Below are 25809 nucleotides of genomic sequence, written 5' to 3' on the forward strand. Positions count from 1 at the left end.
CCTTCCCAAAAGTGGGGGGGCCGGAGGCCTCTGTCCTCCATAGCCTTGCCCCTTCACTCCCCCCAAGACCCTGCATCTTCCCGGGATCCCACCCCCACCCCTCCTCTTCCTCCAGAGGCCCCGGCCAAGCTGGAAACTAGACTGAGACTGGGGTGTGCCCCCCCCACATGGGGGGGGGGCAAAAGCAGCTCCCTGCCTGTGTCTCTGTCCCCTGGGTCCACCACCCAGGGCACATGGAAGGATCCAGGCTCCTCCCCAGCTGCTCATGCAGCTCTTACCCCGACTCTCCTGTGGCTGGGGGGCAAGGCCTCAGAGCCACAGCCCGGCCATGGTAAGAGCTGTGGTGGCAGCTGTGGGGAGCCACAGCAAGGACCTTCCACCTGCCCTTGGGTGGAAGGTCCAGGGGGTGGAGCCATGAGCAGCAGGATGCTCTTGGGGGGGCCCCTTGCACCACAGGCAGGTGGAGGCTCCTTGCTGTGGCTCCCCAAGCTAACTGTATGGCTCTTACCATGGCCAGGCTGTGGCTCCGAGGCCCTGCCCCTCCGCTGGAGCCCAGTCGGGGTAAGAGCTGCGCGGGCAGCTGTGCGGAGCTGGCGCGGACCCTCTACCTCCACCTCCACCTACCCTGGGCTGGTCAGAGATGCCGGGGGGAGGGGACATGGGCCGGGGGCTGCTTTCGGGCCCCCTGCACCGAAGGAAGGTGGAGGCTCCGCATGGCTCCCACAACTGGCCAGGCTCCACCAGCTGCTGGCCTGGCTGGGGGGTGGGGCCTCCAGGGGAAGAGGAGGGGAAGGGGGCAGGGTCCACCATGGTGAAAAGTGGATGGGTCAGGCCTGTCTATTTTCAAAAAGTGGGAGGGCTATGGCCCCCCTGGCTCCCTCTGTTCCGGCACCACTGGATCCAGAGGGGGTCACAGGTATCTCCTGATTCTAGGATGTACATTCTGGTTACCCAAATAATGTCATGTGAGGGCTCAAATGAAAGCCTGTGTCACACTGGTCATCTATACCATTTTGAAATGTATGTACAAATACTATGTAAGAGGTTATGTATACCTAACTGAAAATACATTCTTAAAGGCTGTATCAAGGTACCAGCAAATGTGAAAAACAGCTTTGTCAGACGCGAAATGTCCATCCCTCCATCTGTTCACATGTAAATTGAATATTGTATCATTCACAATGTGTCCCTTATCAGCAGTCTGAACTGAATGCAAGTGAAGGATTATAAGAAAGAACTTCAGAAACAAACGACCAGGAAGAGAAAAACAGTGCAGGGAAGAGAAAGACTTCAAGGTGCAGAGAATCCTCCAGCAAGTGACCCGTGCCCCACGCTGCAGCAGAAGGCGAAAAATACCCAGGGCCTCTGCCAATCTGCCCGGGAGGAAAATTCCTTCCCAACCCCAAATATGGCGATCAGCTAAACCCTGAGCATATGGGCAAGACTCACCAGCCAGACACCCAGGAAAGAATTCTCTGTAGTAACTCAGATCCCACCCCACTAACATCCCATCACAGGCCATTGGGCATATCTACCGCTAGTAGTCGAAGATCAATTAATTGACAAAATTAGGCTGCCTCTGACCCCCACCAATCTATGCAAATAAGCAGAAGGGCAGGAACATTCCACTGTGTATAGGAGTGCCCTAGGAAGCAGGCTTTCCTAATGTGTCTGTACATGAGCTATTCTGAGGGAGACATGGAGAGCTAGTGTTTATGCTGCTGTCAACAACTAGTGCTAGTTGGCAGACAGAGGGGATGGCTGTTGCTCAAGCTCAGAGGCACGGCAGGAGGCACAGGACAGTCCAGTACTGTAGACCTTCTGATTAGAACCTTGCCCTGGGCAGTGCACATACCAAGGCTCTTTCCCTCTCTTCTCTGGTAGCACGCACCCTTTCCATGTCAGCGGTGTTCTGAGGGGACAACCAAGTTCAAAGCTTTTTTTCTTTCAAAATGTGTTTCCTTCTGTATGTGGAAACTAATAAACACATATAGACAAGGGACTATAGAGTGCACTTGAATGGAGCAGTAATCTTGGTGGGTAGAGAATTAGGTTCAGGTATCAAAACTTCTGCTTTGTTTTTTGTTTTGTTTTTTCAGATACCACTGTCGGCGTGTCATTACCCGCAGACTGTGTGAATAAATACCAAGCAGCACAGGTGGAGGCAGGTATTATTTTAGCATTTTAACCATCCCTCCCATCTTCAGCGAAGAAAAGAGATGAGTTTATTTTATTCTGAATCCTGTAATCTGGTTCTAAAAATTGGCATTTGGGTATAAAGATAATTTGTGACCTGTGAGCTTTCTTAGCAGGCTGCTGACAGACCACCTTAGCACAGAAGAGGAATCCGAAAGGTTGCAGAAGACAGCTCCTTCTACAAGACAGTGTTTTGGAAGAATACGAAGAGTAAGTTTTTTTGACTAGTTGACTTGCAAAACTCTCTCTCCATTCCAGGCTATTTTAAAGGTTCAGTCTTCTGCTTGCATTTCTACTTGTCCCCTAAGGGGATGCCCATTCGGTTTCTGCTGGGAAAGATGGATGGGTCTGGCCCTCCATCAGTCACTTAAAGACTGAACAAACAAGCAGAATCAATAGCCTCTTTCATGCATTTTATCTCTTAAGGACCAAGACCACTCTTTGCAACCTCTCCTATTTCTGTTTCCCCATCCAGCTCCTGTCTTCATAAATATGACAAATTGCACTGCGCTATACAAACTAGTCTGCCACAGTAGACCCATCTGTAGCACTGAATAGCCTTTGCAGAAATGCCACTTGAGGGAATAGCTCTTCTTTTTATGAGAGGCTTCATTTTCAAGCCCTTGGAGGGGAACCATGCTGCCTTTGAAACTATTTCTGTATACGCAAAAAAAAAAAGGAGTACTTGTGGCACCTTAGAGACTAACAAATTTATTTGAGCATAAGCTTTCGTGAGCTGCTACTCTGAAACCTGTCATTATTTCTGTATAGTTGCCCAGGGATTTTGTGGAAGAGTGTGTGTGTGTGTGTGTGTTTGAGAGAGAGATCTAGTGGGTTGTCAAAATGAAGACCGATGGCAGTGGATTAACTCTAATAAACACCATAACTTTATTGTCCTTGAGTCCTCTACTTAACTCTAACTAGAGAAGTCTTGTCTTGTCTACCCTCTCATCTGTCCCATGCCACCTAGTGATTTAGCAGGGAATTGCAGCATGTTGTAGGAGAACTGCAACTTAAAGGATAAATTAATAATCTTATGTTTATTGCATGGGTGTGTTAATGGGAAGTTATATGCTTATGTAACCCACACACCTCCTGGGTGTGGCATTCTGTCCCCCATAGTGGCACAGAGATCACTTAGCATAGTTCAGTGGGGGAGGGATAGCTCAGTGGTTTGAGCAGTGGCCTGCTAAACCCGGGGTTGTGAGTTCAACCCTTGAGGGGGTCATTTAGGAATATGGGGCAAAAATTGGTTGGATGAGTTAATTGGAGATTGGTCCTGCTTTGAGCAGGGGGTTGGACTAAATGATCTCCTGAGGTCCCTTCCAACCCTAATATTCTATGATTCTAAGGCTGAGGAGCCAACTCATTAATCTCTAAGTGCCATATGGCTTTTAGCTCATGCAGTAGAGGCTCATGTATTTACCTCCAGAGGTCCCAGGTTTGATCCTGCCCACTGACAACCGGGGTCTGTCAGTGTTACACTTACTTACCTTTTTCATCCTTTGACCATTAAGAATTTATTTGCTACTTATTGATTCCGCAAAACTATTAGTTCATAAAGTTTGTATATCCTGTATGGTCTGCTTTCTTACTTCAGAAATATAAAAGTAATTAGAAAGGATGTGATATCCTCTTCTGGACCTTTCATTAAAAGAAAAGAGACAACTGAATTTGCTCTACAGCTGGAAAATTTAACATTGTCCTCCCAGTGTTTTTTTTCCTGGATGTATCTTTTGTTACATGCAGGCTGTTTAGCTTTACATGGTTAACAGAGCTTCTCATTAGGACTGTGTACTGTCACTGCTTTTGTATCGCAGACTTAGAGTTCAGTGGGACTTAGCCCCATTCTGTAAAGGCATACCCATGATTTGCATTGTGGTTGACCCCTTCAGATCACATGCTTCCTGCTAATCATACCTCTAATACCTACCATATAATTTACTGCATCTAACCATTCACTGTAAACTCAGTTCAAACCAACAAGACCTGAGCCTCAACAATTCTGCATTTCTCCATGTAGTTCAACAAATGTCAATTCCAATTTTGACACAACATTTTTGAGCCTGAAAAAAAGTTCAGACAAAAACCTACTGGTTCAATAATTGAGTGCCAATTACAAACTAGGGAAGTTCTGCTGTGGACCTTTGGCATAGCTCTATTTCTAATCCTGTCTCTTGAAATCTTGCCAATAACTGTAAAAGCTTGATTTAAAGTGATCTGCTACGTTCCATAATTATAGGGAGTTTCACTATTCCTCTTTGCTATGCCATCGGTCTCTCCATATTCAAGTCCTTCCCTACGACTCACTTCTTCCATGATACTTTCAAGATGTGAACAAAGACAAACAAAAGTTTATATAACACAAAGTTTCTCTGTGTTTCCTTGTGCAATCCTATCTTTCCTATTTTGTTTCTTAGCTTGTTAACTCTTAGATGTGTAAGCTTTTTGTGTCTTGTACAGCACTGAACACATTGTCCATGCTTAAATAAATACTGGGATTTTGGAATTAGACAAATTCAAAATCTAAACTTTTATGTTCCACATTACTTTTGCTATTGAATTAGATCATATTGTGCTATGGAATATTGATACATATTATGCAAATCACTACCACAAAGTGCAATAACTCATGATTATTTTTGTTTGGACCAGATATAATTGAGCAGTTCCAGACCCGGACTTCTTGTCTGCAGTTTATTGAGAAACATTACTTTTTTTTTTTCCTTCTAGTTCTTCAAGAAGTGTTCAGGGTATGGGAGGGAATCTCTTCAAAGATTTCTGAATTCTAGTACACAGGATATAACCTATCCATTTCCACCAATATGTTGGTGGCCTAAAGGGAGTAGTCCAACACTGATTATAAGTATACCTCCACATTTCTTGTACTAGGAAGATACAAATTAACTATACTTAAGAATTCCACAAGTGTGCTCAAAGTCTATTTTAAGTGGTTAACACACTAATGATACATTTTTCATTAGGCAAAAGTAGTTCTGAGAAAAAACAAAACACACCAAACACAGCAGAAGTATTTTTCATTTACAGCATGAGCCTCTCCCCTTCAAATCCTTCCCCTGTTTTCCTTTACTGTATCCTGTTGTAATATTCCCTTTGGAAGGTCTATTATAGAGTATTTTATACAGATTCTGAAAACTTCCTTCCTGGTGTTTGCATCCTCTCTTCAGATGTCAAAATCAAAAATAATGGTCCATTGCTAAACTTTTTGGGAGGGGAGAGAGTTTGCAGTCTCCACACACTTGACAAGTCAACATATTTTGTGTGGTGTGAGGGACCTAGTGTATTCCAACAGTAGTTCACTGTTAGCTATTACAAGGAGGCGGCATTGAAATTCAAGGCAAGCTTTGAAAATTGTCAGTATTTTCTGATCCATGTCCGCAAATGAAAAGCAAACAGCTTCTATATTATCAGGAGCATTGTGAATATGACACAATGTCTGAATGTAAATGGCAATTTCCCTTGTAATACATTAATGTAAAGTTATTCTGTCAGCAGTAGGAACACATTTCTATAGTCCATTAAATGATTGCTACTGCTGAAACCTTTGACAGTTAAAAATAGTGTATGTTCTTTAAATACACAGTAAGAGTTGTGCTCTGATGACAAACACATGAGTTAGTTAGCAGGGGAAGTGTAGGTGTAGGATTAATGCATCAGCCTTAAAGTTCTGGAGACCTCAGTTCATCTCCTGTCTTGGGTTATGTACAAAAAATAGTTTGAGAGTCCTAGTCCTAGTTTCTCTTTGTTGGTATTGCAAAACTCAGGATGTTTCTTTCTCTGCTCCAGAGAAGCCTAAGACTCAGAGAGCAAAATTGTGTGTTGCAGGCCAGGACTGAGGTTCATTGGCAGAGCTGTGTAAAGAAATTTACATGTCACATATGTGGCTTAAGCACCTGCCTTTTACCGTTTGTAATGTATTTATAAAATGCTCCTATCACATTCTTTAGGTGCACATATGTCACTGATATAAGCCCACACATTAAATTATATCAGAATTAGCATAATTCTGCAGAATTCATCAAATACAGAAGACCTCAAAGAAAGATCTGAATGTTTTTGAATTTTTTTAAATTGTCATAAAGTCTAATTTACTTAAAGCCTTTTTGATGTGTTAGAGCATGTTCATGGTGAGATGAGCTCTAATGGGGACGGTGTCCCTAGCATCTGCTTGCCAGAAGCTGGGAATGCGCGACAGGGGATGGATCACTTAATGATTACCTGTTCTGTTCATTCCCAGTGGGGCACCTGGCATTGGCCACTATTGGAAGACAGGATACTGGGCTAGATGGACCTTTGGTCTGTCCCAGTATGGCCGTTCTTATGTTCCCTGAAGGGAAAGAGCACTGAAATTTTGGGCTGATCTTCACAAATTCATTTGTAAATTAATTAAGTTAAATACTGTGCACAGAGGACGATTGATGCCTGCAGACAAAGCGTTCATTCTTCTTTACAAACAACTCCTGCCTCAGACCTGACAAACTCACTGCACCTAATACATCACTTCCGGTATTTATCCATGAAGGGTAGCATGTGAGGTCTCTACCGAAAGTTTGCAATTTACCAATGCTCACAGTCATTGCAAGATGTGTGTATGGGAAATATTTAAGGAATAATGTAACTATATCAAACATTATGCCCTTATGGTCTTGGAGTAAAAGTGAGCCAGGGCTCAGTGATGGTCCATTCAAGAAGTTGAGAGTTGTCACCCCTTCCTGGCTAGCCAATTACATAATGTATCGCTCAACTGTCCGCCATTGCAGTAACAACAGAAAAGCCAATGGAAAACCTTTAAGATAAACTGTAAGTATCAAAAACAGTTGGAGGTAAAAAGGAACATTGTAACAGACAGGGGATCACCCTGTCTGCCAATAAATACAAAAGACTGATTCAGTATATCATAGGGTGGAGAAAGATGCTCAGCATCCATTCGCTGAGGAGACATCTTGCTGAGCAGGGGTGTTTCCCTCTTTTAGGTTTTGTGTTTGGTTTCATTCAACTAGATTTCCACTCGTTATAGTTTTCTACAATAGACAAGGGAGAGGGAGGGATAGCTCAGTGGTTTGAGCGTTGGCCTGCTAAACCCAGGGTTGTGAGCTCAATCCTTGAGGGGGCCATTTAGGGATCAGGGCAAAAATTGGGGATTGGTCCTGCTTTGAGCAGGGGGTTGGACTAGATGACCTCCTGAGGTCCCTTTCAACCCTGATATTCTATGATTCTATGACAAGGCCTGAATTTGTAAGGGAGAAGATTTAAACAAAAAAAATTAGGCCTTTGCTAGACAGCATAAAGAAACAAAAAGAGGCACAAGTCCTCCGGCAAAACCATTACCAAACAGATAGGCCTTGTACTATGCAGTGTAGGTCAGCAAACCAAGGGCTTTTTCTTTTTACCTTTGGGTTTGCAAGTAGATCTTTTAGAATAAAGCAGCACTTGTTCATCTGAGCTTTTGGGGTTTATCTGAACCAAACTGCAGATGTATTTATACGTTCACCTAATACTGTTTTCTAACTTGCAATGGATGTTGTTAAAATAAGAGCCTTTTTTGTGTGTATATATATCTTCAGGCCCCTTTCTCCCCCTACCCCCTTTATGCACTGTACTCCTCATGCATAAATGAATAGCTAGAGCAAACTTCTAATTTTCATAGAAATGGTGCTCTGCCTATGTGTTACTTGAACTCACTTAGCAAAACAAAAATTAATTGAAAGATATGTACCCCCCTAGGTTTTCTGAGATAGCTAGGCTAGCAACATTGACTGCTTCAGTGACCAAGCATCCTACTTGAAATGGACTTGACAACTGAACAAAATCTGTGTGTATTGGAAAAATTCTATCTGTTTAGAAGGAAATGATGCTTTTAAGAGGATGGTGTTTAATGAAAAGTCAATAGGTATCTCGGGTTATTGTTCCTCCTTCCTCCCCCTACCCATCTTATAGGTAAGTATGTTTGGGTTTTTTCCATGTTTAAACTACGACTGAAGTGGAGAAAGGGGAAGACACTTCTTCCCAGGAAACGGACACTACAGTGAGTGTGGTCAGAAAGAGACCAGTTCAGCTGTTGCACGGCACACTGCTTTCAAGCACGGTTTGAAATAAGTGACATGCTGTAAATGAGCTTAGGTTGCAGAATCTTTCAGTGCACTCCCCCTCCCTGCCTTACTACTTACTCAAGCCAAGTTCCCATTATTATTTATATCTTTGCTTAGAGCCTCAAATCAGCTAGGTGCTGTACAGAACTCATAGCAAAGACAGTCTCCCAAAGAGCTGACAATCTCAATTGAAATTAGTGGAAATGTTGCCTCAGTGAAAACTGTAGAATAAGGCACCGAGTGGGCACTTTTCCTTTGCGTTTCTGCAAGCTGACTTTGTACAACATTCCTAGCCTGCTGCTAATAACTTTCCTACCCACACTCTCTGCTTGATCCTCACACCTGTCCACAGCCTTGGTCCTGCAAACAGATGCATCAGTGCAGACCCTTGCACTTGCATGAAGCCCCATTGGCTTAATTGGGATGCCGTTAGGGTGTAACATTCTGCACTGATGCATCTCTTTGAAGTATTGAGGATTAATTTGCCTGTTCTGGACCACAAAATCCTAACTTGAATTTGCACCTTTGAAAACTCCTAGTTTGTGTATGTGGGCTTCACACACTACAGACCTCAGCTGGGGTAAATGCTGCCGAATGCTTTTATGTTTGAAATGGGAGTCGATCAAAGCACACTACAATAGTGTTGCTGTATCCAATATTGTGTACTGGGAGTAGTAGTGTTTGATTTACGAAAAACCAACAGGAAGCAGAAAATGTAAGTGGGTGTGTGTCACAGTTGGGTCAGGGGCTGCTGCTGGTGCAAGTGCTTCTGGAGCTACAAGATTGTTGTCTTAATAAGAAACTTTGTTGGATTTTGCTCTTTCGGTCTCTGTCTCCACTACTATGCCTCTACTATGGAACTTTTAATGTGCACCAGCAGTCCACACGGCCAGGGAGTAAGCGGCAGGCCAGTGCGCTGTAGCTTTACACCCCAGGTTGCTACACACTAATTCTCCATATAGACAATTCCTAGAGAAAACTGCCTAGTCATCTTACAGAGAGGTGGGTAGCACAGTGGTGTCAATGATACCTGTATAATAGTCATGCGCACTGAGATGGCTGCCATCTCTGCTCCAGGGAGGGCCTTCAGAAGACTTGCTGGTATTATATGTGGTATGTACAGAAGGGCTAAATTACCTCTAGGTAACAGATACTGTCACAGATGAGTACAAAATGTTGTTGTCTCACATAATAGCAATCCATTTCTTCTTGTGGTGTGAAATGTAATTGTCTTTTTAGAGACATTTCAACAATATTTTTTGGCTAGGTGTGGAGCTGAATACTGTGGCTTTATATTAGAAGTCTGTAGACAGTGGTTCTTTGAAGCTGTGTCATTAAGCCTGACAGCATGACGTAAATAGAATTGTTACACTGACATTTACAGTTTTACTTGTTGAATTAATGTACAAAGCCACCTGCAAAAACAGAATGTTCCTGTGTAAAGAAGAACGCTAAATGCCATTATTTAAGCTGTAGTGCAAATAAAATATTCCATCCAGTTTGTGTCAGCATCCCACGTCAACAAAAATATCCTCAGTGTGTGGTGTTTGCGCCAAAAACAATATAGGGCTAAATTCTGTGTGTACTTACAATACATGCAATACTACTGATGTTAATGGGATTGTATGGGTGTGGCAGAGGGCAGAAATCTTCGTTTTGCATGACTGCGAGGTTGGAGTACAGCTTGAGCCTCTGGAAGAGCATTAAACTTACAACGCAGGCGGCTTTGCTAAGGAGGCATATGTGATACAAACTCAAGTGCACCAGGGCAGAAACAAATTGAATAGACATGGCAAAGAATGTGAGGAGAAGGATTTTTTCAATTGCTTAAATACCACTGCTAGGAGCTAGGGTAAGAAGGAAGAGGAATTGGAAATTCTTATTTCTGAGAAGAAACTGGATATAATTGGCATTATGGAAACCTGGTGTGACCCTTCCCATGATTGGAATGTTAAAATAATTGATTTTCATTGGGCCAAAGAGAGAGTGCGAGTGACTCTATAGCCCTGCAGTAAGAGCACTCACCTGGGAGACCGGGGTTCCTGCCCTTGATCCAATGAATATTTCAGTATTTCATACAAAGTTCAACAGCTTCGACAAGAGAGACTCATCCACCCCTAGAATGCCCCATAGCTCAGGGCACTCACCTGGGAGGTGGGAGACTCAAGTTCAGGTCCCTCCTAATTCAGAGCGGGGGCGGGGGAGGGATTTGAACCTGGGTATTTCACATCCTGGGTGAGTTCTCTGACCACTGGGCTATACGGTGACAGCAGCACTGTTTTGTGTGAGACCCAATCCGGTAGGTGTGCACTTAAGTGATCTCTGAGAACGCCTATCAGATTGGGCACCACAGGCAAGAAAGGTAGAGGAACGCCTAGTTTGTGAATCCTACCAGGGTTTACCCATGAGTTAGGTGCTGAGCTGCTCAGTGCTGTCAGGACTTAGATGGCTTTGCACATGCCTGCTGGCCAAATTTAGACACCTAGGGGAGTTAACCAGTAGAGGTGCCTAGGGAATTTAGGGAGCTTCTGAGGGGTGGTTTTTTGAATGCCAGTGGCACCTAAATGTTGGATTTAGGTACCTAAAGTGGCAGTTTGGTGCCAAAGTCCCCCTTGTAAATACCTAGGCCAAGGAATGCAGGCCACACTCATAGAATGGGGGACTGTATCCTGGAAAGCAATGATGCTGAAAGGGATTTAGGGGTCTTAATGATCAAGCAACTGAATATGAGTGGCAAAAAGGGCTAACTCATTCTGTGACTGTATAAACAGGGAATAGCAAGCAGGAGTAGGGAAGTGAGTTTACCACTGTATATGGAATTGGTGAGCCCAGTGCAAGAAATACTGCATCTCATTCTGGTGTCCACGCTTTAAAAAGGGTGTTGAAAAATTGGAGAAGGTGCAGAAAAGAGCCACACAAATGATTTGAGAGTGGAGAAAATGCTTTACAGTGAGAGACTTAGTTCAGTCCATTTAGTTTAAAAGTAGATTGAGAGGTGATTCTATTACGGTGTGTAAGTACCTTTACGTGAAAATACTGGGTACTATGGGCCTCTTTCGTCTAGCACAATAAGGCATGACAAGAACCAAGGGTTAGAAGCAGAAACCTGACAAATTCAAATGAGGCACCATTTTTTAACCGTCAGGGTGATTAACCGTTGGAACAAACTACCAAGAGAAGTGGTGAATTCTCTGCCTTTGGGTGCATTTTTGGAAGATATGTTTTAGTCAAACACCAGTTATTGGGCTCAGTAGAGGCATAACCGAGTAAAATTTAATGGCCTGTGATACATAGGTCAGACTAGATGATTGGATGTTTCTTTCTGGCCTTAAACTATGAATCTATGAAATTGGTTTTAAAAATAAAACTGAATGTAAAAGTTAATCTGAGGATAGCTTGTGTGTCTGGTGCATGTCTGTATGTACTAATTTGAACAAATGGTTTTGGCAGATCCTAGCTAGCATCCTTTACTGGCCTCCCACTAGGACTGCTGGGAGAGGAATCCAAGCCCCTGTGCTCTAGATTCCCAGGGTGTTTCAAGCCCCTGGAGCCTGAACCAAGTCCAGCCATTGCCCCAGTCTCAGGGTTTCTAGGCATGTTGTCATGGTGCGGATCTTCTGTCTGGCACACTCCCTCACCCTCAGATGGTGGGACCTGCTGTCCTAGCCCCTCTGGGCACAATGCTGATCCTTCAGACTCCCCAATATTCAAACACACCGCTCCTCCAGATTTCCACCCCTAAGCGATGCAGTTAAACCAGCGTAACCCTTCGTATAGTCAGCTCTATGTTGACGGAGCTACCCCCTCTCGGGGAGGTGGAGTACCTATGCGAATGGAAGAACTCCTCCCGTCAGTAGAGGTAGTGACTTCTGTGAAGCACTACAGCGGCGCAGCTGCCGCATTTAAAATGTAGACTGGCCCTAACTCTTCGTTGTGAAGCAGTCAGCACACTCACACTTTGCCCAGTCTAACATCTTTATGCTCTTTTATCCTTAATCCTGTAAAGCACAGGAGAGTAATAGATCATACAGAACAATACAACAGCATAAATGCAGTGTCCCTCAATAGCTCACCCTTCCATTGGGCGTCCTTGGGGGATCATCACAGGCAGACTGGCGGAATCCTCTACCTCCTTTCTTCTCTGTCCCTGCAACAGCTTCCCTCATCTTAATCTGGTGCAAAATGGGGATCACCTCCTTTTCTTCTCCTCCTGGTAATTTTCCATTACTTCCAGCCCACCCCCCTTCAGACAAGAGGAGGGAGTGATTTCTCCCAGCTACAGCAAACCCATTGTCCCAAGCTATTTACTTTGAATATGATCAGACCTTGAGTGCTGATGACTCACCATTCTCTGGCCTGGCAAAAATACGACACAGCCTGCTAACTCAGACTGGATCCACATACATGTAGGCTTTTCCATGACACACTAACTTCATGATACAATTCATAAAATCATCTACAATTCAGAGGTGATACAGACAAGACCCCCAAATTGTCTCACTTTTATAGTAGACAAGTGTTATTTATAAATTATCAAGACAGAAGGGACCATTGCGATCATCCAGTCTGACCTGGAAATGAAGCAAAGAGGCCTGCCAGTGTCTGGGACCCTTTAGATTTTCAGTCAAACGTTCTCCCAACTGAGCTACTGTGGCATCGGCTAAACTATGGGCTCTTTACCCAGGTTAAATAATTCTGCCTTTTTACATATAATCAATAGGAAGAAGATGGCTTCTTGGTTAAAGCTTAAGAGTGACTGTCACGAGCTCTGTCTAGATCTTACTTCTGCCACAGACTACCTATATAATTGTGAGCAAGTCATTTAACCTCTGTGCCTCAATTTCCCCATCTGTGAACAGTATTTGTTTCCTTACCTCGCTGGGAGACGGTAAAGCAAAATTTATGAATGTTGAAGTGCTTTGAGATCTTTGAAGGTGTTATCTAAGTGCAAAGTATTATTGTGGGGGGAAATAGTTAATTTGAAAATTGCTGCAGTGCATGGGAGATTTCTAGCGCATCAAAGCACTTTCATCTCCATGGATGGATTCCCTTCATTTTGGTGAGAAATCCACTCTGAACTTTGAGGAGATAGATATAATTGTCATAGGATTGGTTATGTAACAAGCTTGCTTTTCAATTTAACTAATGAATGTACTGAAAGCCAAGATTAATCCTTTAATTTAACTTTTCTCCTGAGAGAGAATATATAGAACATGTTATTTGTAGTATTATCATCTGATAGGAGACAAAGAGAATTTGTAGTTTTATTAGGTGCCAACTAAACATAGGGTGACCATATGTCCTGTTTTGGCTACGACAGTCCCCTTTTTAAGCCCTGCCCCAGATATCTCAACTTTTTTGGCAAAACTGGACATTTGTCCTGTTTGTTCCTGCTAACTGATCATCAGTTGGCAGAGCCATCCCATCCATAGAGGGACCGGAGCAACTGCCCTGGGCCCTGTGCTTTCGGGTGTCCACACTTTGGGACACAGGGTCCAGGGCGGCCTGGGGGAGTTAGCAGGGAGCCTGGTGCCAGCAGCAGCGAGCGATCCGGCCCCAGGCAGCTCTGGCCTCCCCTCCCCCCCCAGCTCCCTGTGTTGCTTGGGGGAGGGGGCAGAAGTTGGAAAGAATTGGGGCTGTGGCTTGGGGGAAGGGGTGGAATGGGGGTGGGGAGGGGGTGGGGAGGGGGCGGATCAGGGATGGGAAGGGGTGGAGTGGGGCAGGGTGGGAAGAGGCGAGGTGGAGGCTGGGGCTCGGGGGAAGGGATGGTGTGGGAGCAGAGGGGGGGTATTCCCGGGCCCTGCACCCCCCCTAGGGACAGCCTTGTCAGTTGGCAAAAGCAAACCGAACAAATGCACAGTTTTTGCCAAAAAAGTGGAGTGCACCCCCTTAGTGGGGTGCAGAGGAACGTTGGCGGGGGGCCTGGCAACATGAGGCACTGGGTGGTGGGGCTCGAGCTGTTAGCCCCGGTGGTGCGGGGCTCAGGCTAGTGGTGACACCAGGCGGCTCAGGCCAGCCCCACACATTGTCCCATTAACTGTACATCTGGATAACCTGCATTATCAACAGTCCCAGGTTTACAATGGCGTCAGTGGGGCCATGGAGCCAGGCCCATGCTCAGAAGGGGCCCCAGCCTGTTCCAGTTGCACTGTGTCCTGAGACCCCGCCAGCCTGCTGGCTCCCCTTCACCCATCACTTGCTCCTCTTGGCCTGCCCACTAGCTGGCCAAGGGCTCTTCTGCACCCCCTGGCCTCACCTGTCAGCTCCTCTCTGCCCCCTGGCCAGACCCCAGTGCACCTCCCGCTCCAGGCAGTCTCTGATTCCTACCACCTATGGGGCCCCGCCTGTCCCCCTGGAGCTGAGCCGCCTGGGACTGGTGCAGAAGCCAGGCCAGTCTTGGTCAGTTTGTAGGGGAGGAGACACAGTGGGTGGGGGCTGTGCTGGGCCCCTCCAGGCAAGTGGGTCTTGAGGGAGCCTGGCCTGGCTGATTGCCAGTCCGGAGCAATTCTCTGCCCCGGGACCAGCCCTGGCTGCACTGCCAGCTCCACCCGGCAGACACACTCGCCTCCAAGCAGAGCTGGTGAGTGCGGCCGAGAGGCAGGGCGTGAAGGAGTGGGTCTCTTGGGTGGGGAGGTGTCTGGGGTGGTGTGCTGGGCTGTGAGGGGGTGGGGAACGTGTGTGTTGGGACACTAGGGAGTGGGGGTTCTGTGGGGGGTGCTGGGCACTTGTGGTGGGGCTGTGGGTAAGGGACGCACTGGGCAGGGGTGGTGTTGTACAGGATGCTGTGCATTTGTGAAGGAGGCCTGGGGGGCACTGGGCATAGCGGGTTCACGGAAGCTCTTGCCATAGGGAGTTGGGGGGAGGGTGTTTGTGTTGGGCAGGGGGGATGTGTGGCACAGCATGGGCCTGCCCCCAAGGGGAAGGGGTATGCTGGCAGCATAGGGCTGGGCGGGCCAGTTTGCATGTGGCAACTGCCAGTTTGTAAATAGTGCCCTTGCACCGGGCTGGGCGGAGCAGGGCCGCCCCTGCCATGCCATGCCCCATTGATTCTGGCTGGCCCCTTGCTCTGGGGACTGACCTCCCCATGCCATGCTCCATTGCCTCCATGGGGGCCCACAAATATGTTTGGAGCCGGGCAGTGATAAGCTGCCAAAATCTTAACAACTGGTTCCCTCCTCACCCCACGAGGGGGTCGTGGCCCACCCCCGCCCCCTGGAACTCCTGCCCCATCCAACCCCCCACATTCCTTGACGCCCCCCCAGGACCCCTGTCCCATCTACCCCTGTCCTCTGACTTCCCCCAGAACCGGGCAGGAGGGTCTCATGGGCCACCGTAGTGGGTGCCCACCCCGCCCCTAAGAGCCAGAGGAACCTGCTGGGGGACGAGCTGGGGAGGTCTGGCAGTGCTTACCTGGGGCAGCTCCCAGGAAGCATCCGGCAGGTCCCCCTGGCTCCTAGGTGCAGGGGAGCGTAGCTAGGGTGGAGCAGGGGGAGCGGTTGCTGCCCCCACTGATCACATCAAAAGTGGCACCTTAGGCACCAACTCCGTGGGTGTTCCGGGGCTGGAGCACCCACGGGGAAAATTTGGTGGGTGCAGAGCCTCCACCGGCAGCTCCGCGCCCGGCCCCAGCTCACCTCCGCTCCGCCTCCGCCCCTGAACGCGCTGCCCCGCTCTGCTCCTCCGCCCCCCACCCCACCCCACCCCACCCCCTGGCTTCCCGCGAATCAGGCGGCGGCTTCGCGCTCAGGCCCAGGGAGGCAGAGGTGAGCTGGGGTGGGGAGGGATTCCCCTGCGCCGTCCCCGTCCCCCCCGGTAACCTGCTGCGGTGCAGGCGGCCCTCCTCGTGGCCCCCCCGGCCCCAGCTCACCTCCGCTCTGCCTCCCCCTCCCTGGGCCTGAGTGTGAAGCCGCCATTTGCTTCTCAGCCCTCCCAGGCTTCCCGCACAAACAGCTGATTCGTGGGAAGCCAGGGGGGCAGAGAAGCAGAACGGGGCGGTGTGTTCAGGGGAGGAGGTGGAGCGGAGGTGAGCTGCGGCCAGGTGCATGCCGTGGCGGGGAGCTGCCAGTGGGTACTCTGCACCCACCAAATTTTCTCTGTGGGTGCTCCAGCCTCAGAGCACCCATGGAGTCAGCGCCTAAGGCGCCACTTTTGGCTAGTTGTTAAATTTAGAAGCCCTTTTAGAACCGGTTGTCCCTATGAGACAACCGGTTCTAAAAGGGCTTCTAAATTTAACAGCCGGTTCCAGCGAACCGGCTCCAGCTCGCCACTGGAGCCCAGCCCACAAGAGGTTAATCTGGCCCTGATTACCATAGACATTTCAGAAGATGGAAGACCCACTTTATTCACTGTAGAGTATATTGGTGTGAATTTCAATCCATCTCCAGTTAGATTTACAGGCTTTCGGCATCTAAGCTCTTCCTAAACTTAAAAGTAAGTTTGCTCCTATAATTATTTTCGTTTTTAGCACAACATGTGCTATTAATTTGTCTGACAGAAACATGTTTAATGCTGTGCTTGTTCAACCCATGAAAAGTGTAGCTCTCACCCTGATGCTTATTTGGTTAATTCATAACAAGTGGTGATTTTTAGTTTGGTGTCTTTTAATTTCTCTTTTTTATTATGGCCAACCTCTATTTCTCACTTGATTAGATTTCAAATGGTAATTTAGAAAGTAAAACCAATTAAAAGACTTTTTTTTTTTTACTGGGTTGGGCAGGAAATGGGGTGCGGGAGAGAGTGAGGGTTCTTGCTGGGGGTGCGGGCTTTGAGGTGGGCCCAGAAATGAGATGTTCAGGGTACAGAAGGGGGGTCAGGCTGGGGCAGGGAGTTGGGGTACAAGAGGGGGTGAGGACTCTGGAGTAGAGCTGGGGAATGAAGGGTTTGGGGTGCATGAGGGGGCTCCAGGCTGGGGGGTGGGGCCGAGGGATTCGGAATGTGGGAGTGGGATGCAGATTGAGGCAGGGAAGAGGGTAAGGTGTCTGGGCTGCAGGTGCTGGCTCTGGGGTGGGGCCAGGGATGAGGTATTTGGGGGTGCTCAGGGCTGGGGCAGGGGGTTGGGGCTCAGGGTTGGGGCATGGGCTTACCTCATGGGCAGCTCCCAGTCAGCGCAGTGCAGCAGGGGTGCTAAGGCAGGCTGCCTGCCTGTCCTGGCACCCAGTGGTACTGGAACATTTTTAGTAGTGGGGGGTTCTGAAAGCCAGCTGTGTCTCTGGGAGTGGGGGACATGGACAGGGTAAGGGGGACGAGGCCACAGCTGGGGGAGGGCATGGGGCCAGCAGCGGAGCCCTGGGCAGGGGCCAGCAGCCAGGAGCCCACGTGGAGGGCCAAGAGAAGAGCCCCAGACATGGGGCCAGGCGTGGGCATGGGGCCAGCAGCTAGGGCCCCAGGAGCAGAGCCCCACATGTGGGGCCAGGAGGCCCCAGGAGCAGAGGCCTGGGAGCAGGGGTGGAGCTGGCATGGGGCCCCAGAGCCAGCAGCCAGGACCCGAGCCTGGCTCGGGTGAGGTGAGGTGTTGGGGGGGTGGAGGGCTGGGAGCAGGGCATAGGTGCAGGAAGCACCCCCCGCACCCCTACTTCCTGTACCTATGCTAGCATCACGCTGCACATGCCCTGGAAGTAGTGAACAACCAGCAGGTCTGGCTCCTAGGCGGGGGGGCCAGGAGGCACCATGCACGGCTCTCGCCCAAAGGCACCGCCCCCAGCTCCCATGGGCCAGGAACCGGCCCATGGGAGTGTGGAGCCAGTGTTTGGTGCGGGGGCGGCCCACAGAGCCTCGTGGCCCCCGCACCTAGGAGCTGGACGTGCTGGCCGCTTCAGGGGAGCAGCGGGGTGTCAGCCAGTACAGGTAGGGACTAGCCTGCCCTAGTGCTGCAGCACCACTGACCAGACTTTTTAACGGTCCAGTCAGTGATGCTGACCGGAGCCAGCAGGGTCCCTTTTCCACTGGGTGTTCTGGTCAAAAATTAGACACCTGGACACCCTGACATCTACACATCTATTTTACAGCCACAGCCCCATGAGTCTGAGTCAGCTGTCCCCGGCCAGCTCTGGGTGTTCAATTGCTGTGTAGACATACCATATAGTGCCAATTGTGAGGGCCCTTCATAGAACTTCACAGTAGAAGGTGTTTTCAGTCTGGCATCACTTGACTAGTGGTTAAAAGAGAGTCCATAGGCCTGTCTCCAGCAGACTGGTACTCAGTGCTCAGTGGTTATGAGAAAGTCCATAGTAAACTCCCTTTCCAGTGTGGTACAATCAACCAGAAGACTATATTTCCTGGTTTTGTAATCTGATTTAAAATGTTCATTCCCCAAAAGGAGAACAGAAACAAAGACAATGGCCTTAAACCTAAAGCCATTACTAAATTGGATGGTTAGGGGCCATTTCCCCTAACTCCGCCCTTCCAAACTCAATGGGCCAAATTCAGACCTGGCATGAGTGGAAGCAACTCCATTGAAATCAAGGGATTTTTACTCACTTATGCCCAGATCTGAATTTGGCCCACTGGTTTTCTTAGGGCTGTATATGGGTAACCAGAGCCAGGCTCCTCTCTCAGCAGTGTGTTAACCTATTGAGAGGAATGGGGAGGTTCACCCCCTCTGAGTTATTGTTCCAGCCTGTCTTCAGACCCAGACAGATGTCTCTGCCTGGGTTACACTTAGGTCACATTTTCAATACTTTTTTGTTTTTAATGAACGTTTAGATTCCGATGAAATCACATGACTCCAGGAACTGGGGCCCTAACTGCAGGCCTTTAGTATCCCTGCCTTGATGCAGCCTTGGGAATGTAAATGAAGGCAATTCTTGGCACTCAGGAAAATTCATTCTGAGGGTTGGACTTGCAGATGACATCCAACATTGCAGAAGAGCAGAGATGGGGACTGCAAGCAGTGATTATTCAAGGGACTCTGCATCTTCTGCATATTGCACAGCTTGGTTCCATGCCATCTCCATGTAGCCCAGCATACAGGGTATTATTGGGATTGGTGTAGCTGCTGGCTCCAAAGTTACAGATATCTACTGGCCACAAATCCTCCTTTGGAAGGACTGAATCAGGCTGTAATAGTGACCATCAGCAAGCTGCACAGATGACCACAGACTAGTCTCACTTCTGACCATAGCCGCCATAGAGTTCCCTGCAGAAAGTTCTGGTATGTGTGAGGAAGGGCAACTTTACCCTTTGGGAGAAACTTCAGTTAAGGCTGCATGGACAGTATATTTATAAAAAAGGACTAATGCTCTTATCAGAGCTCCACACAGATGACACCTATAATAATATTATCTAACATTTTGATTATTACAATTTTCAGTAATTTGACTCTTCTAATCTACTCATTTGTATTATACTGAGCCCACACCATGTGCCAGTGAATACACTAGAAGTTGAAGTAACTTAACTGAAGAAAATGAATAACTGAATAAGACCAGTATGACAAAATGTACACTATGCCATCCTGATGTAAATATTTTCAGCAGTTTGGAAGGATAAAATGCCTTCAATTAGAAAGGCCTCTCATTAAAATCAGATGGGATATACCAGCATTTCTTGTGGTCAGTCAATTGAGGCAAACTGTACAATGTGTTAAACTTAAAGACAGCAAAACTGTAATGAACCATTTTTTTGGTTTTGCATACCACAAGCAAACTTCTAAATCATGAGGTGCAATTTCATTAACTGGTACATCTCCAGCTTTAGACCTTCCAGTCTTTGTTCTCATTCCAGTGGGGTAGAATGAATCCCAAATGGAAAATATTCCCCCTTTTTATTTTATGGTTTTGCTGAAGAAAATCTAAAACCGCCTTGAACCATTTAAAAGAACCAGTTGAATGGGTCTGTTAATTGTGCAGCACCAGGCATTAGTTCAGAGAAGCGTCTAGTCTACTCAACCTGGGTAGATAAGAGGCAGATTTAACATAGGACCTCACATAAAAAGACACTTCACCAGCCCTATAGCCCTGATTCTACAAAGCACTCAAGCATATGCTTAATCCTCATGGAAATCAAAGCATGTGTTTACGTCCCATTGCTGAATAGGGATGGGCTTAAGCATTTGCTCACAGTTAAGCATGTGTAGCTTAAATACTATTTTAAAACTTCATTGTATATAATGATGACATTTCATTAGTAAATATTTAGCTTAGGTTTTATATTGATTCACTGCAATTCAGTTTTTAATATATTTTGAAGAATAAACAAAACAACTTATAGGATGAATCAAAGGATAAAAGCAAAGATCCATTAGCCACATACATCTGCATTAGTGACTGCTCAATTTTTTCTTTTGTTTTTAACATGAAATAGGATTGCTGCAGGATCAGTGTTTTCTAATGAGTACATCTGTAGAACTGGCCTTCTTCCCTTTGAAAACAATGTTTGAACTGAATAACGCTTCCTTTCTTAGTGGAAAAATTATCATTATAGTAATTGAAGCTACTGTATTTTTAGTGATTCATGTAATCACTAGACTAGTTTTCCTCCAGTGAAAATATTCTTTCAGACAAAAAAGAGATGCTCAGTCACTTTATTGCAATACTGTATACCTGTGTAGCTTTTTATGGCTTAGATGTTTATGGCCTGGTACTTTCTTTTTTTATTCTTATCTATAAAAGGTAAGATTTTTGTAATGTTTAGCTTGCTTGTTCTAAAACAGTCAAACTTGAAATCAAGATTACGGAGTATGCCCTTAATTTTTAAAAGACTAGTTATTCTGATACTGATTCTTCAGCAGCTGACTCCTAAGAAACTGACTTTTTTTTTTTAAATAAATGTGGGTTTTGGATTTTTTTCTTTTTACATGGTTCTAAACTGAGCTATTTAAACCACTCTCCTTGCAGCCTATAATTGGTCAGTAGCATCTGACCGAATATGCTATGTTCTGAGTAGATACATTTTTTTTTTAGTTTGAAGAATGAATTTAAAAGTAAAGAGAACGTTTTTTTTTTAACTTTAATATACAAAAATAACTTACAACTTATCATATTTTAGGGAAGGTGCTGTGATGGACTTACAGAAAGGAATATATAAATTTTAGTTGTGTTTTTGCTTTACAAAAACAGTGTTCTAAATAATATTTAGCACTTCCACAGTACTTTTCATGTGTAGCTACTGAAAAAATACTAGAAGGATTAAAGAACAGTGAAACAGGTAAATATACCCATTTTGTAGATAGATAAATGGAGACAGAATAAAGGACACCTGCAAGACGGAGGGAGGGGGCAGAGGAGGGAGTGGAATAAGTTATGGTCTTTTTTGCTGCTGTATGTTATATAAAAAAGGCTTGAAAGGTCTCTCTTTTTTTAAAAAGACTTCTTTTTCCCTGCTTCTTTTTCATATTAAAAATATTCTAGGCCTGAAACTCTGTGATGATTGGAAAATTAGTGAAATGGTAACTTCTCAAGAGCCAAGAAAGTGAAAGTTGAACAACTGAGGGGGAAAGTGATTTCTAGTTAAACTGTTTTTATAAGTCTGGTTTTAGTTGTTTTTGCTAACATCTATATAATTCCAATAACATTATGGATAAAGGAATATTTTGCTTAAATTCAGCACCTTTGTCTTTTCAATGAAGCTGTTAGATCTTACAATAAACATTCTCTAATTCCTCCCAGAGGTCCTTTAGCAAAAGCAAGGAAAATCAAACCTGATATTTTGACTGCTAAAAATAAAGTCAATCAAAAAAATTGTGCAGGCCTCATTTATGCACCATAAAGAAGTAAAAAAAGGGATAAGTGATTTGCCTGTGGTCCCAGTGAGACAATGGCAGAACCAGGAATAGAACCTAGGATCCTTAAAGCCAGAGTCTGTGATTAGAGACCTAGGTCTGAGTTCAAAGTCCATCTTAAGAAACAAATGAAGCTTAAATTTCAAAAGTTCTAAAGCAGATTAGGGTTACTCAATCTTTTCTGACTGCCTCTTCCTATTCAGGGGAAAACAAACACAAATCTTTGTCTTGAATCAGTCCTTAAGGTTTTCATTCAGCTCTTTAAACCTGTACTAAATGTTGATAAGGTGCAAGAGAAAAGACATACTATGGAAAAGCATAAAAGCAAATGGAATTTATGTGTATATTAAAAAGAAAACTAAAAACTACAAATGATTTTTGTTACTTGAGAAGTTTGAACACGCAGGTGTGTTGCAGCCTACCTTCCTCTGTGGTAAGTAACCAGTAGGGTGTGGTTTGTTGAAGCTTAAATCATTTAGGCGTATGCAGTGAAGCTTGTCTTTTCTACCTTGTGTGATGTCATGCATTTCCTTGTGTGGTACAACCAATAAGAGTTTTCTTCCTACAGAGATCAGACTGGAATGTCAAACACTGTTCGGCAGACATCTGCCAAAGTTCATTAATTTACACCTGCAGGAATCTAGCAGCTGCATACAACCCTGTATATGAATCAAAGACAAAGTAAGACAGAAAGGTGAGTTTAAACCATTTTGTTCTGACTTTTATTCTTCAGTTGGCCACACATTTGTCTAAAAAACAAATGTGAAAGGAACTGATCATGTGAACAAAACACTGTACTTTTTTTAGAGGAAAAGACCATTTAAGAGTTGATCAGTATCTCAGCTTTTATAATTATGAAGTGACACTCTAACATGGCCACAGCAGTGAATTTTTACTACTTCATACATGTAGGTTCAGTCTCTCCATAACCTAATATGCTGATCATTTTCATACTCTAGAAGAGAAGGCTTGTAACTTTATTGCAGTGTAACAGTATTTCTTCCTAACTGCTTTTAAAATACTAGTTTAGATGTTAAGGATAATGGCAACTTTCATCCACTAAATCTCTGTCTGCTAGTTTTGTTTTATTTTATATTTGTATTTTTCTAAGTAAACTTTCATCTGTGGTAAAGTATATTAAAATCAAAATGATACCCCTTCAGATCAGAATGTTGAACTACATTTGAAAAGAGAAACTATTTAATTCAATTTGTGTTAATTTGCTTTTGGCACATATTGTCTTTCACTAGCTTAATCTTGCAGTCAAATTTTAATTTAAAGCAACTAAAGTTTTTCATAATATACTGCAGACTATGACCTTGATCCTTTAGACAGTTACACTTATGAATAATTTATGCATATGTTAATAGTCCTATTAACTTCTGTGGGTTGTCTGACCTATGTAAAATTAAGCTTGTGCAAAAGTTCACAGGACTGGACCTGTGTTGGCACGTATATGCCAAAGCCCCAATTTCAGCAAAGTGTTTAAGCGTGTACTTAAGTCCATCCCATCCCTGCAAAGCACTTACGCACATGTAGTCAAAGGGATTTATCAGGTGCCTGAAGTTAAGCAGGTACTTAAGTGTTTTGCTGGGCTGGGAGGATGGACTGCTGAATTGAGGTCTTGTATACATAGATAGCTCAGAAATATTGTAAATAGACTATACAGAACACAGCTGCGGTAATTCATGCTTTCCTTTTATTGGCAAACAAATTGGTAACAAATTGTTCAGCCAGCAATAAAAAGAGCAAGACTGGCCTTAAAAGTTCCCACTGGGGAGCTACATCAGGCACTTGATTTTTAATTAATTAATTAATTGATTTGTTTGTTTGTTTACACAGAACTGTGCTGTGAAGTCCTATGTAAAAATTGAGGGCCTGGTTTTTCCCTGGGATGTATTTGTATTTACACAGACAGATTCCTGCAACATAATACCAATAGCAAGGCAGTTGTTCCAATGAAATAAAAACAGCACTTTATCTTATCTGCTATTGTTAGAACAACAAAAGCACTAATCTATAAATGGAATGCTAGGATTCACCATTGGGTTATATAAGGCATTTGAAAAGATGCTTTCTTTGAGGAGTTCTACACTAAATACTCTAATCCACTTCTTTCCTGAAATGAAATTAGAAAATTCTTCTTAAGGAAGTAATCTGTTAGCAATTTACTATTCTATACTCTTCCACCCAAAAACTGAGCGTATATTTTCCAAAAATATAAATTGAAACAAGCTGTCTGTTAGCCTTCTCTTGCCACCTGAAAATATTTCTGCCGCTGCTGTCAATTCCTTTTACTCGCTTGGGACCCATCTTGTTCACAGTTCCACTAACATTAGTGCTATTTAGAGGATTGTTCTTTGCTTGTGTGTTTGGGTATTAACTGCTGCAGTGCTTTATTGAAGCAGTGAGTTGGAAAAAGGAAGGCCCCTGACTCAATATCATGCTTGTTTATCAGAGGAGAAAATTAAAATATCCTATCTGAGAATTCTGAAGAGTGTCCAGTATCTTCCTCAGGATAACATTTTTGTGCAAAATGCCAGTAAAGTATGCACACAGGATGAGATGATAGATAAGCTTCATTTCATTGTAGAACATTCAGTTACTGTGTTGCATGTAAAAATATCCAATAAATCAAGCAACACTTTTTCAAGCAGGAAAGCAAACAATCAGGGGAGTCTCAAAGTGAGAGAGCTATCCAAATGGTCTGTTAAAGGGATACTGACAGCTCCAAAATGTGACCTGTTTTAATATGGCCCCAGTCCTGTAGACTGATCTGCCTGGGCAGACACCTGTGCCCATGCACAGGCTCATTGACGTCAGTAGAACAGACTTTTTGTCGTGTAAATAAGTCCGTTTTTTATAGTGAAAATGGCTATACACTAAGACATGCAGAAATTCAATATTTTCCCATGATTGAAATGCAGAAATAATTGCTTCACTGAAATTTCACCCAAAGAAATCAGGGCATGTGCAGCTGTACATCTTTTTCTATTAAACTTCCGAAGACATGCATTTTGATTTTTTTCACTTGAGTTTGGCTTAAAAAAATCACCTGAAATCAGAATAAAATATGTGACTTGAGGCTATTGAATGTGCAAATGAAAACTTTCACATTAAATAAATCTCAGAGCAGCAACTGCACTTACATGGCTATGATGTAGCCATGGTGGCACATAGAATGGACTTTCATCCTGCACGCTTCCTTCAGCAAGAATCACTATGGGAGGACTTAGGTTTCTTAAATCCTTCAAAATTGCGTCTTCCAACCTTGTTTGTGATTGACCTTATGCTCTACTTCCTTCGACCTTGGCTCTATAGCCCTTCTGTAAAAGCATACCTTCTTTTTCATGTTGGACATGACCTCACCGTTGCCGGTGTCCTGTTCTCAACCTGATGCAAGACTGCAACTTGCCAGGAGAATACTGCCAACAACAAATGGTTGTGCCCGGGTTTGTCTGAACCAGACTCTGCATCGCCTAAACCCGTATGTCTGAATACACACTGGATGCTGCTTGGCAGGAAACTTCATGAAACGAACCCACTGCAGCTTTCCGATACCTATGGCTGCCTCCTACAGATTTGTCTCTGGCAGGGAATGGTTTGGCCCAAAACGCAGTGAAAATTGGGATCTCATCCCTTCCCTAACCCATTTGCCTCAGTGACATGAACATCAAAGCCTACAAGTACTATTTAAATAATACTATTATAAAATAGAGGTAATTGTTGCTTTTTCTTTGGAGTTTCTTTAAGGCTGATTTTTGAGTGCAGACATTCATAACACCA

General features: G+C 44.9%; 1 protein-coding gene and 1 long non-coding RNA gene across 2 annotated transcripts in view; both read left to right on the forward strand.

Annotated features, from left to right (window-relative positions):
- Positions 1–2169, forward strand: part of LOC311520201 — a 206867-nt gene extending 204698 nt beyond the window's left edge. The window contains exon 5 of the long non-coding RNA XR_014711514.1: positions 2100–2169. This is a non-coding gene — a long non-coding RNA (uncharacterized lncRNA). The remainder of the gene's footprint in view (positions 1–2099) is intronic.
- A 180-nt stretch (positions 2170–2349) lies between these two features.
- LNX1 (ligand of numb-protein X 1) overlaps positions 2350–25809 on the forward strand; it is a 125301-nt gene continuing 101841 nt past the window's right edge. The window contains exon 1 of the mRNA XM_084625833.1: positions 2350–2406. The gene's annotated coding sequence lies outside the window, so the exon portion shown is untranslated. The remainder of the gene's footprint in view (positions 2407–25809) is intronic.

The sequence above is a fragment of the Lepidochelys olivacea genome, assembly GCF_965140295.1.
Source record: "Lepidochelys olivacea isolate rLepOli2 genome assembly, chromosome: 4".
Classification (NCBI taxonomy): domain Eukaryota; kingdom Metazoa; phylum Chordata; order Testudines; family Cheloniidae; genus Lepidochelys; species Lepidochelys olivacea.